Below are 17774 nucleotides of genomic sequence, written 5' to 3'. Positions count from 1 at the left end.
CAGAAGGTAAAAAAAAAATGAACACTTCGCAAGGTTCCCTTTACTGTTTTCTGGGTGCACTGAAAACACTGAGTCCCATGAACAAGCAAGAAGGAGGCGCCTGACTGACAATTTTAGACAGAAAGGCCCTGGTCACTTGAATGATCCGGCTGCACTGAACAGTTAGGACTTAGGACACTTAGAACCACATCGGTCCTCACAACTCCCCACGGAGGGGACAGTTCAGCAGCCATAGACCCCTTTCTTCATTGTCCCCATCCCCAGTGCACTTTAGGAAGCCAACGTGCTCACTTGTGATTCTGTTTTAGGAGCACTTGGGGGTGGGACGCGGGGGCTTTTGCCATAGACACTCACTTGGGTCTCAGAGACCCATCACAGGCCCCAGGGTCAGCTTCTCTTGGCTCCCAGCCATCCCAGCTTTGAGAAGAAGTATCTGTGTGAGTAATAATACTCAGCCCGTGAATGGTTTACAAGTAAAGTCATTCAAGGGGTTACAGATTTAGATGCTCAAAAATAAGCAGTCACGTTACTTTCTCACAATGACTTGCAAATCTGAACACCCACTAGAATGATGGTAAGGATCCAGGGCTACAGAACATTCCAAGCGGAGGAACACTTGAGCTAACTCTCGTCAAAGCAGCCTGTCAACGTCACTGTTTCCTCCCTCCCTCCATCGTTTCCTGGAAGGAAGGATGCTGTGCCTTCCTCCAGTCCTTCTGCGTCTTCCTTGATCTCTTGCAGGCTGACTTCAAGCTTGTTGAAGGTGAGGGGCAGGTGGCGAGGTGGGGTCCTCCCCCGTCAGGCATGGTCGAGTCTTACCTACCTATCTAGACTGGCAGCCCGAGTTTCCCGGACACGATCCTCTCTCGATTCCTAGAAGACCTTATCTACTCATCGACCCTAAACATGGTCGGTCTGTCGTTTCCTGGCCCGCATTCATGTGTTCCTTGCGCCTGGAACTCCTGCCCATCAAGCTCTTAGCCTGTCTGCAAGAGCAAACACAAATGTCACTTCCTCCAGGGAGCCTCCTCTAACATCTTCACGCCTCCACCCTGGGCGCCGAGCGCGTAGTAGGTGCTTGATGGATACTGTTAAGTGAGTGAGTAAATGAAGGAAAGAACGAAATGTTCATTGCCTCTGTTGCTCTTAGTGACACTGATTAGAGTCACAGAACATTACAGCACAAGTGGGCTGGGGGGACATCCAGGTCACAGGACAGCTGATGGCTGTGAGAGATCAAATTAAGTTAATTTGCATTTTACGTGTTCTTAGTCTGTTTGTGCTGGGAGGAGTTACATGGATATGGCTTCACGAGACCACTTGGTCCTGATGAGGATGTGATCTTGCTGATGCTGACTTTATCCGGGAACCAGAAGTCTGATGTTTGCAAACAGTCCTTTAAATGGAAGCGTTAAGGGTAAAGGTTGTTTGCATGTTCTTCCCGAAGACTGTTGAGAGCCCAAGTGTCACATGATTGTGGCAGAGGCAAAACTGAGCTTCTCAGATCCTGTGAGACCCTACCCTGCGTGGTCCATGTCACAGGAGCCGGGCCACCTCCTGCCTCCACCCCCGCCCCCTACACTTGTCGGCTGGTTGAATGTTCTCTGCTCTCCATGGGGTCTCGGATGAGGCTTGGCTGAGGTCTTGGCTGGCTTGTTCCATCCCTCCCATGTTGACCCCGGGTCGGGAGATGAAGGGAACAGGAGCCTCAAGACTGACGGAGCTGGGCTCCTGGGTCATCGACCCGCCGCCCACATGGTAGATCCCTAGAAGCAAAGGAATTTCCTATTGGTAATTGCCCTTTGCTTTGGTGTAGCTTTCTGGAGACTTTGCACATTTTTCACGGATGCTATCTCATTCAGCCATCAGAGGAGCCCTGTGAATTAGGCAGTGAAGCTGTTATTTCCACTTTTAGGAGGAAACTGAGGCTCAGAGAGATTACGTGCTTTGCCTACATAACCTGGATGTGGTAGCACGGGGACAGGAGCCTTGTTTTACTCACCGCTCCTGCGCTCTCTCTACTCCACAGGCTAGCTTGTGCAAACGTTAAGAGCTTTGTGCCATCAGCTGTCCCGTCACCAGCATTCAGTCGGCTCATCTGGTGATATAATATGATGATAATAGTATATCATAGCATATGTAGTATATTTATATGTGTACTTATATGCTGTATAGAACTAGGCACGGTTTTCAGTAACGCTTTATGTGCACTGTTACCGACCCTTTCAAGTCAGGTCCCGGCAAGGGTCCTCCTGCTTGGTGTCACTTGTGCCAATAGAACAAGACCGAATTTAGGGCAGAAGCGAAGGAAAACTTTATTCTTTGATTAAAGAACAGGGAGTTGCGACCCCCACTCTAGAGCGTATGCTCTCCGAGCTCTCCCAAAACGTCCATGGGCGGGGCTGCTTTGTAGGGTCTGGCGTTGGGGGAAGGGGGCGGGGTTCTTCTCGGGCGCAGGCGCAGCTGTGCCGCTTCTGCTCCAGTGCCCTTGCGGCCTCTCTGCGCACGGCCCGCCGCCGCCATCTTGGATTGAGTGTCACGTGAGGTGTCAGCACACAGCCGGGAGCTGAGCTGTCGGCGTAGCCGTTACGCATCGGGGACTCCGGAGTGCGGGGCCGGGTGCGAGGCCTCTGCACGTGGCCCACCTGTGAGCCAGTGACACTAGACTCAGCACAGAGGAAAAGAAAAAAAAAGGTTAGACTTTATTTTATTATCCAGATTCTATCTTTATTTCTCCGGAATTGTGAATGGGCTTTGCCGGTGACATTAACACCTCACACCCTTCTGAGGTAAATCCTGTGCCCATCACCCCCACTTTACAGATGAGAAGACTGAGGTACAGGGAAGTTCAATAGCTTGCCCCAGTTTGCCTGACTGGTAAGAGGCAGACTCGGAAGTCAGGCCTAGGCCGTCGGGCTGCAGACTGGACTGTCTTAGCCGCGAAGCCATGCCGCCCCTCGTGCGCCGTGTCTGCGGAGGGAACACGCAGGCTGGGAGGCTGGCTGCTTGCCGCCCTGTCCACTTGTTGGAGGGGAGAGCGCGGGGGCCCCGGGGAAGCAGCAAGGGCTCCGTGTCCAGACTCGGGCGCCGGCTGGAGCTCCTGGGCTGCCGGCCTTCCCGCCGGCATCGGGCTCCTGGGTCCCTCGTCCCCAGCACAGTGGACACGGTGGCCCGAGCTGCCAGCTTCCTCTGGCTCCCGGGAAGGCTGGCCCTGGGCTGAGGACAGACTCTTCTGATGCTGCTGGAAGGCTCAGCTGACAAGGACGGTGATTCAGGCCGGTTTCCTTGAGGTTTAGAACAGGCCACGTGCATCTTAACGTTCCGCCCGCTCCTTCTTTTTGTGCGTCAGACACTGTCTGTGTGTTGAAGAGGTTTTGTCAGGCTCGCGGGAACAGTTGCCGATGGGTCTCTGGTTGTCCTCCGCACAGATTGGCACTCACTGGAGGGGACGGGTCTCCGCGTGGCTGGGGACCTGGAGTGTGAAAAGCAGCTTGGATGTTGAGTTAAGCAGGCACGTTCCATGCTGTGCGTCCTCACCAGCCATGGACCCCGGGCAGTAGGGATAGCACTAGTGTTCCTGGACCACTGGGTGTGGGGATGGTTACCAGGTACAAGCTGCTGGAGGTACAGGATGGAAGGGGACACAGGTTCCATCCTTAATCCAACCCAGCACAGCGCCCCACAGAGGGCTTCCTCCGTGAGGCCCCCGGAGTCTTCCCTTGGCTTTTAGATGCGTCGGGAGGTGTGAACGTTGAAACTGAGAGGCCTGCAGGGTGTATGAGCCGATATCCTGGGGCACTTGGATGCACCTTTTGAAGCTTGGGAAGAGATTGGGGAGTGAATGCGTTTGTCCAAAATGAGGTGCGCATTGGGGCGACCAGAGGGAGGGTAACCGAGAATGGCATCAGGGTCCGTGGCAGAGCTGGGGGAACCAGGGGTGGGTGAAGGGGAGCAGCCCATGGCAGGGCCGAGGAGGAACGTCAGAGGCATAGGGGGAGCCAGGGGAGCACACTGTCCTGGAAGTCAAGGACGGCTAGAGTGCCAGGGCAGGGGCGGTGTGAACAGCAGCGCCTGCCAGCCACAGTTCGGCTCTTCTTTAGCAACGGGTTGCTTTTGTTTTGCTAGCAGACTTACCTCCTCCTGTTTCTTTTGAAATCAAGTTTGTATCAGGTTTCCCTTGGATACAAGGTGGAAGGTAAATCTCTCTCCTAGCTCTAAGTCTCTAGCCACTCCCCTGAAGCCAACCCTCTTTTACCCGTTCCTTGTATATCGTTCCAGAGATATTATCTCCCGTTACTGTTTTTGAAAAGCAGAATTGTCAACATATGCACCAGTTCACCTCCCTGATGCAATTGTGTTCAAGTCCCGTCAACACACACACACAAAAACCCAAATTCTAGTTTTTGTGATTTTTGTATCATTCTCCACATACTCTTTTAAATATTGCAAGTTTTGTGTTATTTTCAATGTAGAGTAGGGTTGGTAGTTTGAAGCAGTATGTTCCTTTCTCCACTGGGAACTGCCACCAGGTTCCTGTTCATGTTCTTGAGGACCACCCTAGTTTGTAGTCCATTTGCAGAATGAGAAGATGGACACATGTGAAAACCAATGAACGACTGAGGTAGTAGCTGAGCCACTTCCTAATGTTCACAAGCATCATTCATTCGGATTCCTTTTCCAGGAGAGTCTCCTTTATATGATGGCAGGTTTCAACATTAAACAAAGTTTAAACACATGAACACTTTAACAGGCATGACTGCCATATAAGAACACAGGGCATAGTTTTGCTGACCTCACATCACAGCAGGTGCTGGTTTCTGCCATTTGCACCTCAGGGACACCTCTTCCCGGGTCCTCCATCCAGCTTCAGGGTCTTACTCTCCCTCCCTCACTGGGACCCTTTACAGAACTTTCTGCGTGGATGGATAGAGCCAATATACCTGAGGTAGCAGAGTTTTCCAGTTTTTATTTTTTGGAATAGGTATATTTTCCTAAGGTTCAGAATTTTTTTTAACCTGTGGAAAGGCATAAAGTGAAAATCTTCACTTCGTTCGGTCCCTATTCACGTAGTTTGCATCCCCTCTACACGCAAAGGTAACTAACCCCTTGCACTACTTTCCAGTTATTTCAAATATGTTTCATTCAGACCAAGCTTGATTTGAGTCTTTTCCCCCTGGAGTATGGATTCATTTGACAATGTCAAGTAGTTTAGCAAGAAAAACAAAGCTATTGAGGCTAAATTTTGACTTTGAATTCAAACCAAAGATCTTATTGTAAGCCCTGTGGGTAGTATTTTTTGTACAGTTATAGAATTGGGTTCTTATTTTTACTTTGCTGGGTAAGCAGTTCCAAAATGTTCAAGTGTTAGCAGTGTTCAAACAGCCTTTTGAACAAACTAAATTCACCCAAGGAATAGTCATACCTCTTGACTCAGTCCCTTGTCCTCAATAGACAGTCTTCCCATTGGATTGCCAAGGGGCATTCAGTGGCCCACATTAGGATTCAGTAAAGTGCATGAAACGAAATGTTGTGTACGAGCTCCCAGCTGGTTTGGATGAGGGTGTCACTGTTCCGGTACAAACTGACAAGACACACAGTGATACATGGGCACAACATCTTCTTCAGCCCCAGATCAGTGCCTGCGGGAGGAGCACCTCCAGTAATTTAATTTTGGCTATTTAGTTTCACAAAGGAGGAATTTCAACAGTGCTAAAAGTGTCTGGGAAAAGAGCAGCAAAACATGTCACACAAAGGGAAGTATTACACAAAATGTACCACGAACATAGCTGAAAATGAATTGTAATTGGCGCTGAGGTCCAGTGAAGGCTGTGGGTCGCAGCAGAGTTGAAAACCATGTTGAAGGGCAGCAAAAGCAGCTGATGGACACCAAGGCATCAGCACAGCACAGAAGAAGGAACTCCAAAGGGCGTGAGTGTGTGTGTGCGCACGTGTGTGCTCTCCTACCTCGTCTGCCGCTGTTTCCCACCGCAGACAGTGGGGGTATGGACAGACCCCACCCTGGAGGCTGATGAGCTGAACCTATGCAGGCTGACCCGAGAGAGGGTCAAGGCAGAGAGAGCATCTTTTTTTTTTTTAATGGATTTATTTATTTTATTTATCTTTGGCTGCATTGGGTCTTCGTTGCTGCGGGCGGGCTTTCTCTAGTTGCAGCGAGCAGGGGCTACTCTTCGTTGCAGTGTGCGGGCTTCTCACTACGGTGGCTTCTCTTGTTGCAGAGCACGGGCTCTAGGCACGCGGGCTTCAGTAGTTGTGGCATGTGGGCTCAGTAGTTGTGGCATGCGGGCTCAGTAGTTGTGGTGCACGGGCTTAGCTGCTCCGCGGCATGTGGGATCTTCCCGGACCAGGGTTCGAACCCGTGTCCCCTGCATTGGCAGGCAGGTTCTTAACCACTGCGCCACCAGGGAAGCCCAAAAATCAGTCATTTTTTGCCCTGCTTGTGATTTAGTGAAGCCCTTGCCCCAGGAGAGGTAAGCAGAACCTGCTGTTTCATCACGGGATTTTTGCGAAGTCCCCTCCCCACAAACCTCCCTCCCTATAAGTTTCTATTGACCTGGGATTCTGAGTTTATCGATTTCCTCCCTCCTCCCCCAGGCAGAACTGGGGCAGCAGAAGACACAGCACACCAGGGGGAGGACCCAGCTGGGAGGATAGAGGCTCAGTTGGCCTGGTTGACCGTCTTTCTTGAAGGGAAGCATGTCAGTTAGGAGTACTTTCGGCTACAGGTAATAGAAACTCCAAAATGGCAGTGGCTTAAATAAAAAAGAAGTTTCCTCTCATATTAAAGAAATCCCCAAACTTGGAAGCAACCCAATATCTTCAAGTAGGTAAATGGATAAATAAACTGTGGTACATCCAGACAATGGAATATTATTCAGCAATAAAAAGAAATGAGCTTTCAAGCCACAAAAAAAGGCACAGAGGAAACTCGTACACATATAGCCAAGTGAAAGAAGCCAGTCTGAAAAGGCTCCATACTGTATGATACTAAGCATATGGCATTCTGGAAAAGGCAAAACTATGGAGACAGTAAAAAGATCAGTGGTTGTCAGGGATACCAGGGAGTGGGGGAGGGAGGGATAAATAGGTAGAGCACAGGGAATTTTTAGGATGGTGAAACCATTGTGTATGATGCTGTAATGGTGGATACCTGTCATTATCATTTGTCAAAACTTATAGTATGTACAACATAAAGAATGAATCCTGATGTAAACTATGGACTTTAGTTAATAATAATGTTATCAGTATCTGTTCATTGATGGTGACAAATATACCACACCAATGCAAGGTGTTAATAGCAAAGGAAACCATTGGGGATGTGGCTCTCTGAACTTTCCTCTCAGTTTTTCTGTAAACGTAAAACTGTTCAAAAACAGAGTCTGTTAATTAAAAAAAAAAAAAAGTCCAGGGTACGCTACCTTGGGCTGGAACGGTAGTTCCATGGCCATCTGAGACCGAGGAACCTGTTACCTCTCTGCCCTTCTAGCTAGTGTGTAGCTCTCATCCTCAGGGTCCTCCTTGTGGTCTGGGATGACTGCTGGAGCACCAGCTATCTAAGTTACAGGGAGCAGGAAGGAGCGTCTCAGATGACCTAGCTTTCATTTATTAATCTTCCCAGAGTCTTACCCAGTACTTGCATTTGTATCTCACTACTCACATGGATACACGTAGCTAGAAGGGAAGCTGGGAAATGTAGTCTTTTTCTGGGTGTCTTTGGCACCCCTAGTGATACTGCACTTCTGTCACTAAGGAAAAATAGAAGGGGTATTGGGCGGCAGCTAGCTGTCTCTACCTCAGGAAGGCACAACCTTTTTTTTTTTTTTCCTGCACCTCGAAGCACGTGGGATCTTAGTTCCCCAACCAGGGATCGAACCTGTGCCCCCTGCAGTGGAAGCACGGAGTCCTAACCACTGGACCTCCAGGGAAGTCCCAGGAAGGCACAGCCATTCTTGGGAGCTTAGGGTTTGGCCTTTTAAAGAAGCCCTGTAGTTTCTCAGCAACCCTGCTTGGGGGACACTGCTGGGTCTTGTCTCAGCCTGGAGGGATTCCAGAAGGAATCTGTGACTGATGGGGAGGAGTGTGAGGACTGCTTGACTGGGAGGGGCTGAGAAGGAACGCTGCCCACCCCTCACCCCTTCCGAGGAGGGCTCACTGGGCTGCAGGCGGACATCACTTTTTCTGCCCTCATATTGGAGGGAGAAGCGGGATGGACCAAATGATGACTCGGGTAGTAACACGAGTGCAGTGGTGAAGCCCTGGGCCTCCTCTTCTAGGGAAGGGAAGGCCTGCCTGTGTGCCAGGCGGGGTCTGGGGGCTAGGGCAGCGGGGCACGGCCACTATTTTCTGTGCAACGGGAAGCGGAGCCAACACACGAACTCCCAGATCCTTAAGGCAGGCTGGGCATCCTCCCTAATGAATCACAAGCCCTCCCAGTAGAGCGGGAGCTGCTGGCAGCGCTGATGGGGCTTCTGGCTGACAACACTCACTGTGATCTTCCGGGTGCGTCAGATGCCCTGCTAATCGCTTTTAATGACGGCACAGCACCGGAGGGCAGAGCAGCAGGCGAGGCTGTGACAGGGGAAGAGAGCAGGGTAGTCATCTGTGGAGACACTGGGTCAGAGCAGACCTGTGATGGGCGTGATGCATCTTTCCTCCAGCCTGTTAACGGGGCTAAAACCCTGTAACTGCCCACTGGTAGCTGCCAGTGTCGGAGCCGGGGTGGTCGCGGGGGACCCACTGGCCCTCCAGCCACATATCGTGGGGCGGGGGTGGAGGGGGGTTTTCTCTGCTCCATCCCCCTCTGCTGACCAGACCCTGGGACCTGGAGCCCCGATAATTAAGGTAGAACGTCTTTTTCTCTTCGTGTGCTCAGAAAACACTTGGTTTTAAAACCATTATATAATACATCTGCTTAAATATGACGTTACTTTACAGGATAGGGCCAGAGCCTCTTAGAAAATGGTTTTAGCCACAGCGCAGGATCTTAAAACTGCAGAACAGAGGAAATTACTAAGTGGTCCAGTTTGTATTTATTAGTAGAGATTTTGTGTTTGTGTATCAGATGAGACAAAGAAGTTTAAGGTAATTTGGTAGAAAAGTGTCCATTATAAAAACTCACTGTGGCAGAGTTTCTCTTTCTTTAGTCATTCAAAACATACCTTTGAATATTATCTGCGTGTCAGGCATTGTGTGGTTTTGCCGACAGGGACGGGAAGAGAAAAGGGAGTTGAGGGCTTGGGGTCACCTGATCACCGATGACCCGTCCTTGCTGGTTACTGCTAAGATGGTCATTATTGTGGACAGCCTGGCCGGCCAGGCCTCTGGAGCGTCTGGCCAGGCTGGAGAGTGCACCTTCCCGAAGATGCCCTGGCCTTTCCCCTCCGGGTCTGCAGCCGGGCTCCCCTCTACCCTCTTCCAGCCAGAGAGACTCTCACTCTGACCTAGGAGTAAAGGAAAGCCCGATTTTCACCACTTCCCAACTTCTGCAAAAGATCTTTTGCGCACCCCAAATCCTCTCCGCATTATAAAGATACAAAATGCATGCTTCTGACGACAGCATTATGTCTGTCTATGGAATCCTCTAGAAGCCTTTAAGGGCCTGGGCTTCTGCAATACTAAGCCAAGAGACTTGTAGGAAGTCTCTGACTTCTGTCCTGTTGCATCCCTCATGGGGCAGATGCCGTTGTTGGCTACCAAACACCCATTTCAACCTCCTTCTTGCAGGGCTTACAAGGGCGCTGCTGTAAGAGCACAAAGTGGGAGGCCACTAAAGTGTTTTTTTAGATCATTTGTGCATTTCCAGTAATTTTGGCTGCAGTGTGATCACTGAGTCAGGATATTAACCAGAGCTGGGGCAAGCTTTGGCCCCTGCGGGGTGGTAGGTGAGTCAGAAAGATGTGTTCTATTCGTTCATCAGGGGAAAACCAGGTTTAGGCAAAGAAAATACAGATGATTGTTGGAATTTATTATCCAAGTATTTGTGAGATTTTTGTTACAATTAACTCTAAATCCTAAATAACTTTAAAAGACATATCAAAAGTATCAGTGCTTGGCAGGTTGATGACAAGATTATAATTGTTTTAAAAAGTCATTTTGGATAGAAAGGATGCTTCTCTTTTGTCTCCTGGTTAACAATGCTTACTGAATCTCATGTGGCCATCGGGCATGGGTAACACGTTAGCTGATGTTTATCTGGACTTAGTTAGCATTTATTCAAAGGTCCAGCTTGGGGAAATGCCAGGGAAGTGAGTAATAGATTCAAACCTCAAATCTATACACTGGTGGCCAGTGTTAGGCCCCCTCTCTGCATTTTCTTTCTCTGGTAACTTCAGGTATGTGGCTGTACCTCTTTGGAGCTTACTGAGCCTGGGTCTGGTCCCTGAATGATGTTTGTCTTTCCAGAGATAACGAAGACAGACACAGATGACAATGGGATGAATCTCAAAGAGACACAAGTAGCATTACGCTTGAATTATTTAAAAGCCTTTTTGTTGCTATTGGAACACTTTTAAACATCCTGCAGAGAGAGAGAGAGAGAAAAAAAAAGACAGAAGGGAAAGAAATTTAGAAACGAATGAGAACTGAATTGCATAGCAATAGTTCTAGCTGTCAGATCTGCCACTGCACCCAAGATCTTCCTTAAGAAGATGATTTCCCTTTTTATCACTCCACGTTATCATTTTTTATCATTCATTGTTCATCTTAAACACAGGCTGGGCAGGAAGTTCTGTCTCTTCCCATTTATCACTCACAAAAAGCTGTAGTCTATAGTGTCTTTTTGGAGGTTTACAAGAGGATGACACCAATTTAAGGCAATTTTCCAAGTCAATCTTGGGATAAGGATAAATCATTGTGTATGATTTAAACAAATGAAGTTTTACAGACTCATACTTGGACAGTTTTACAGGCTCATCTACTATAACGTTTATTTTTAGAGCAGTTATAGGTTCACGGCAAAGTTGAGCAGAAAGTACAGAGAGTTCCCATGTGCTTCCTGCCTCCACCTCCAACCCACAGAGCCTGTCCAGGATCACATCTTGCGCTGAGTGGTACATTTGTTATGATGATGATGACGTTACATGTCCCCGTTATCAACCAAAGCCCATTACATTAGGGTTCACTCTTGGTGTTGTACATTCTGTGGGTATTTTAAAAAGTATAATGACACATATCCATCATTATAGTATCAAACAGAATAGTTTCAGTTTAAAAGTCTCCATGGGGGCTTCCCTGGTGGCGCAGTGGTTGAGAGTCCGCCTGTCGATGCAGGGGACACGGGTTCGTGCCCCGGTCCGGGAGGATCCCACATGCCGTGGAGCGGCTGGGCCCGTGAGCCATGGCCGCTGAGCCTGCGCATCCGGAGCCTGTGCTCCGCAACGGGAGAGGCCACAGCAGTGAGAGGCCCGCGTACCGCAAAAAAAAAAAAAAAAAAAGTCTCCATGCTCTGCTTGTTTGTTCGTCACTCTCCCTCCTAACCCTGGGAACACTGTTTCTAGAGTTTTGCCTTTTCCAGAGTGTCACATAGTTGGATTCATACAGTATGTAGCCTTTTGGATTAGCTTCTTTTACTTAACAATATGCATTTAAGGTTCCTCCATATCTTTTCATGGCTGATAGCCCATTTCTTTTTATTGCTGAATAAATGTCATGATGGACCACAGTTTATTCATTCACCTACTGAGGGGCATCTTGGTTGCTTCCAAGTTTTGGCAATTATGAATAAAGCTGCTATAAGCATCTGTGTGCAGGTTTTTGTGTGGACATAGTTTTCAACTCCTTCGAGTAAATACCAAAGGGTGAAATCGCTGGATCTTGTAGTAGAGTATGTTTAGTTTTATAGGAAACCGCCAGACTGTCTTCCAAAGTTGCTGTTAGCATTTTGCATTCTCATCGGCAATGAGTGAGAGTTCCTGTTGCTCCACATCCTTGTCAGCATTTGGTGTTGTCAGTGGTTTAGGTTTTAGGCATTCTAATAGTATGCAGTGATATTTCATTGTTGTTTTAATTTGCAAGTTCCTAATGGCTGTGATGTTGATCATATTTTCGTATGTTTATTTGCCATCTATATATCTTCTTTGGTGAGGTGTCCGTGCAGATCTTTTGCTCAATTTTTTTTGGCCAGCCGTGTGGCTTGTGGGATAGTTCCCCCACCAGGGATCAAACCCGGACCCCTGGCAGCAGAAGTGCCAAGTGGTAATCACTGGACCTCCAGGGAATTCCCTTTTGCTCAATTTAAATTCAGGTTTTTTGTTTTCTTATCATTTAGTTTTAAGAGTTCTTTGCATACATTGGATATCAGTTCTTTATTAGACATGTGTTTTGCAATTATTTCCTCCAAGTTTATGGCTTATCCTCTCATCTTTCATAGAGCAGAAGTTTTAAATTTTAATGAAGTTCAACTTACCAATTCTTTTCTTTCATGGATTATGCGTTTGGTGTTGTATCTGTTATAAGTCACTGCCAAACCCAAGGTCATCTAGATTCTCTCCTTTGCTATCTTCTAGGAGTTTCATAGTTTTGCATTTTACATTTAGGTATATGATCCATTTTGAGATAATTTTTGTGAAGGGTATAAGGTCTGGGTTTAGATTCTTTGTTTGTTTGTTTTACATGTGGATGTCCAGTTGTTCCAGCACCATTTGTTGAAAAGACTATCTTTTCTGCATTGAATTGCCTTTGCTCCTTTTTCAAAGGTCAGTTGACTGTAGTTGTGGGGGTCTCTGGGCTCTCCATTTTGTTCCATTGATCTGTTTGTCTAGTCTTTCACCAATAGCACAGTATTTTGATTACTGTAGCTTTGTAGTAAGTCTTAAAGCTGGATCGTGTCAATCCTCCAATTTTGTTGTTCTCCTTGAACATCGTGTCGGCTATTCTAGGTCTTTTGCCTCTCCATATAAACTTTAGAATTGGTTTGTTGATATCCACAAAATAACCTTCTGGCACTTTGATTAAGATTGCATTGAAAGTAATAAGTTTACATTTTTGTTGATTCTCTACCTAGTAGTAGAATTGCTGGATTGTAGAGTAAACATATGTTAAGGTTTCATTCAGTTTATGTTCAGTTTTCCAAAATGGTTTTGCAAATTTACAGCCCCACCAGAAGTATGTGGGAGGCTGAGTTGCGCTATATCCTTGCAATATTTAGTGTTTTTCATTTTAGCTGTTTTAGCTGTTTTGTTAGGTGTATTATGGCATCACATTAGCATTTTAGTTTGCATTTCCCTGGTGACTAACGAAGTTGAGTACTTTTCAGATGTTTATTGGCCATTTGGATACCCCCTTTTGTCAAGTTTGTTCAAGTCTTTTGTTCATTATTTCTACTGAATATTCTTTTTCTTATCAATTTGAAGGAGTTTTTTGTTTTTTTTTCCTATTCAAAATGTGAGTCCTTTGTTGAGCATGTATTGCAAATGCTTCTTCCAATATGCAGGTTCTGTTTTTACTCTGCTGATAATGTCTTTTGATGAATAGGTGTCTTCATTTTACTACTTTCCAGCTCCTTTATTATCAAAGTTTTTGTGTTTTGTTTAAGAAATCTTTGCCTCCTTCAAAAATTGATGTTCAGAGCAAAATTCAGTCATCAGAATGGGGCTGTGTGTAATGGTAAATTTATTTATTCACATATCCGTTCACTCCATAAATATTTATTTCCTGGTATATTTATATAATGGAATACTCTACAGTAATTTAAAATAAGTGAACTACAGCTGCATGTATTAATAAGAATGTATCTCAAAAGCATAATGCTGAATGACAACAGTAAGTCACAGCCCAGAGATAAACCCACACGCATATGGTCACCTTATCTTTGATAAAGGAGGCAGGAATGTACAGTGGAGAAAGGACAGCCCCTTCAATAAGTGGTGCTGGGAAAACTGGACAGCTACATATAAAAGTATGAGATTAGATCACTCCCTAACACCATACACAAAAATAAGATCAAAATGGATTAAAGACCTAAATGTAAGGCCAGAAACTATCAAACTCGTAGAGGAAAACATAGGCAGAACACTCTATGACATAAATCACAGCAAGATCCTTTTTGACCCACCTCCTAGAGAAATGGAAATAAAAACAAAAATAAACAAATGGGACCTAATGAAACTTCAAAGCTTTTGCACAGCAAAGGAAACCATAAACAAGACCAAAAGACAACCCTCAGAATGGGAGAAAATATTTGCAAGTGAAGCAACTGACAAAGGATTAATCTCCAAAATTTACAAGCAGCTCAATAAGAAAAAAACAAACAACCCAATCCAAAAATGGGCAGAAGACCTAAATAGACATTTCTCCAAAGAAGATATACAGATTTCCAACAAACACATGAAAGAATGCTCAACATCATTAATCATTAGAGAAATGCAAATCAAAACTACAATGAGATATCATCTCACACCAGTCAGAATGGCCATCATCAAAAAACCTAGAAACAATAAATGCTGGAGAGGGTGTGGAGAAAAGGGAACACTCTTGCACTGCTGGTGGGAATGTGAATTGGTACAGCCACTATGGAGAACAGTATGGAGGTTCCTTAAAAAACTACAAATAGAACTACCATATGACCCAGCAATGCCACTACTGGGCATATACCCTGAGAAAACCATAATTCAAAAAGAGTCATGTACCAAAATGTTCATTGCAGCTCTATTTACAGTAGCCCAGAGATGGAAACAACCTAAGTGTCCATCATCAGATGAATGGATAAAGAAGATGTGGCACATATATACAATGGAATATTACTCAGCCATAAAAAGAAATGTAATTGAGTCATTTGTAGTGAGGTGGATGCACCTAGAGTCTGTCATACAGAGTGAAGTAAGTCAGAAAGAGAAAAACAAATACCTTATGCTAACACATATATATGGAATTTAAGAAAAAAAATGTCATGAAGAACCTAGGGGTAAGACAGGAATAAAGACACAGACCTACTAGAGAATGGACTTGAGGATAGGGGGAGGGGGAAGGGTGAGCTGTGACAGGGCGAGAGAGAGGCATGGACATATATACACTACCAAACGTAAGGTAGATAGCTAGTGGGAAGCAGCCGCATAGCACAGGGAGATCAGCTCGGTGCTTTGTGACCACCTAGAGGGGTGGGATAGGGAGGGTGGGAGGGAGGGAGACGCAAGAGGGAAGAGATATGGTAACATATGTATATGTATAACTGATTCACTTTGTTATAAAGCAGAAACTAACACACCATTGTAAAGCAATTATACTCTAATAAAGATGTAAAAAACAAAACAAAACAGTAAGTCACAGAAGTACAGAGAATATATGATTCTAGTAATATAGAGTAGAATAACAGGCAAAATTAAACAACATGTTGGGTAGAAACTCATACAATTGTGGTAGACCCTTCAAGAAAAACAAGGGAATTATTGATATAAAAGTTACGTGTACGGGCACCTCTTGGAGGGAGGAAGGGAGTGTGGTCAGGGGAGGGCACACAAGGGCTTCTGAGACATTGGTGAAACTCTGTCTCCTAAGTTTGTTGGTGGATCCACAGGTGTTTATTTTACTGCGCTTACATCTGTATGTGTACAGTCCATGCACTCCTTTGAATGTAGGGTAGAGTCACAGTAATAAAAAGAAAAACAAAAGATGAGCATTTAGATTGAAGGGACACACCGAGTCTTAAGCAGAATAGATACGAATATGTCCTCACACAGACACAGCAGAACAGAACGACAACATCAGCAGCCTAGAGAAAATCTTCAAAACCAGTAGAAAGTCATGTGCCTAAAAAGCATTGATACTTTGACAGCGGACTTAGCAGTAACGGATGACAGCAGCTACCTGAATGACACCTCCAAACTGCTGAGGGAAAAGAATTCCTTACCCACAAATTATACCCAAGATCTAAGGTGCAATAAAAACATTTTAGTCATAGAGACCACGAGAGCTTACCTCTCACAAAACCTCAGTGGAAGAGCGACTGAAGGATGTTTTTCAGCAGAAGAAAACAGGACCGGAAGGAATGAGTTGGAGACCATAAGTGAAGACAGGCAAAGAAACTAGTCAGCATGTTGGAAAATCCAAAGTAGTGCTAGCTGTAAAACACAAGAAAGCAAATTCAAGGAGTTTTAATAAGTTGGAATTAAATAATACACATCATTGGCTTCCCTGGTGGCCCAGCGGTTACGAATCCGCCTGCCAATGCAGGGGACACGGGTTTGAGCCCTGGTCCAGGAAGATCTCACATGCCGCGAAGCAACTAAGCCCATGTGCCACAACTACTGAGCCTGTGTTCTAGAGCCCACGAACCACAACTATGGAGCCTGCGTGCCACAACTACTGAAGCCCGCACTCCTAGAGCCTGCGCACCACAACAAAGAGTAGCCCCCGCTCGCCACAACTAGAGAAAGCCCACGCGCAGCAACGAAGACCCCAATGCAGCCAAAAATAAATAAATAAATAAAATTAAAAAAAAACACATTAATAGCATGACTGGTGGTGTATAGCATGCAAGGATTATGAGAGTCTTGCTTTGTTCTCTGGGAAGAGTAATATATTAACTCCAGGTTTTTGTTGAGTACACACAGTTTAGAGTTTTAATGGTAACCTCTAAGATAATAAAGTGTATAATTTTCAAACTAAAAGAAGAAACTAAGAGAATAAAAAAATATACAGCAGGTAGGAAATGAGCAAAAAGAAGCATGAAAAATGCACGATAAATAGAAAACTAAGATTTATCTGGTAGAAATAACTCCCTGTAATGAGCTATTGCAATAAATGTGGGCGGTTAAACCATATATTAAATTATATGCTAATGAGCAGATTAACAAATTAATACTAATAAGAAATTAATAGAATCTGGCTCTGTGCTATTTTCAAAGAAGAAAGGTCGAAAGTGAAAAGACAGTAAAGGATGTTCAGGCAAAACAGAAAGGGGACATAGGAGGGGTTGCATGGGGTGGAAATACCCCAGGCTGATGGCCACCAGAGGGGTGTGGGTCAGGGGAGGCGGGGGAGGGGGCCTAATGAGGAAGTGATGTGAGATCTGAGGTACAAATAACGGGTGAGCGGCCACGTGCAGACCTTTAGGCAGAACATTCCAAGGGTCTTAAGGGAGGAAGAAGCTTAGCATGTTTGAGGAGCAGAAAGGTCAGTGAACTGCTGTAAGAGTGGTGTACAAACTACATCAGGAAGCGTCTTGCAGGATATTTGCATTTTATTTTTAGTGCAGTGAGGGTCAGTTGGAGAGCTGCTAGTAGGCGAGTTACACGATCTGTCTTTTAAAAGATCTTTCTGGCTACTGTGTACAGATTGCATTCTGGAGAGTTACAGAGAAGCAAGAGGGAAGCAGGAAGGTCACTTAGTAGCCAGGAAAGTTATTCAAGAGAGAGAAGAGTATGGCTTGATCCAGAGGGGATCCAGAGGGGCTTGATCCAGAGGGGATCCAGAGGGGCTTGATCCAGAGGGGCTTGACCCAGAGGGGATGTAGTGGACAGATGGAGACACACACAGGTTGGAAATATGTTGATTGATTGGGTACACAGTCCAGGACAGGGAGGAGTCAAGGCTGACTCTCAGCTCAGGGCTTGAACACCTGGGTTGATATCGGTGTCTCTCACTGAGACGAGGAAGACAGAGTGGCTTAAGACTGGGTGGGCGGGTAGAGGTTGCAATCAACAATTCTGTTTAGGTTGAGATGACTATGAGTTTATGAAAGCGGAATTATCAAGTGGGCAGCTAGATGTCTCAGTGTGAGCTTAGTGCAGAGTTGTGAATTGCAAATATAAATTTGAGAGTTG

The 17774-nt window shown here is 45.8% G+C and overlaps 1 long non-coding RNA gene across 2 annotated transcripts in view; it reads right to left on the bottom strand.

Annotated features, from left to right (window-relative positions):
- Nucleotides 1-2298: 2298 nt before the first annotated feature.
- The window catches only part of LOC149746883 (uncharacterized), a 61041-nt gene continuing 45565 nt past the window's right edge, over nt 2299-17774 (bottom strand). Inside the window, exons 2-3 of one of the 2 annotated variants that reach the window (XR_016388749.1) lie at nt 15928-16070; nt 2299-10534 (exon numbers count right to left, since the gene is read on the bottom strand). This is a non-coding gene — a long non-coding RNA (uncharacterized LOC149746883). The remainder of the gene's footprint in view (nt 10535-15927; nt 16071-17774) is intronic. The other variant, XR_016388750.1, reaches the window with a different exon arrangement.

This window comes from Delphinapterus leucas, chromosome 18, assembly GCF_059928025.1.
Source record: "Delphinapterus leucas isolate spDelLeu-1000000601 "Yukka" chromosome 18, BTC_Dleu_Yukka2, whole genome shotgun sequence".
NCBI classification, from domain to species: Eukaryota; Metazoa; Chordata; class Mammalia; order Artiodactyla; family Monodontidae; genus Delphinapterus; species Delphinapterus leucas.
This window is presented reverse-complemented; position numbering and strand designations above follow the sequence as displayed.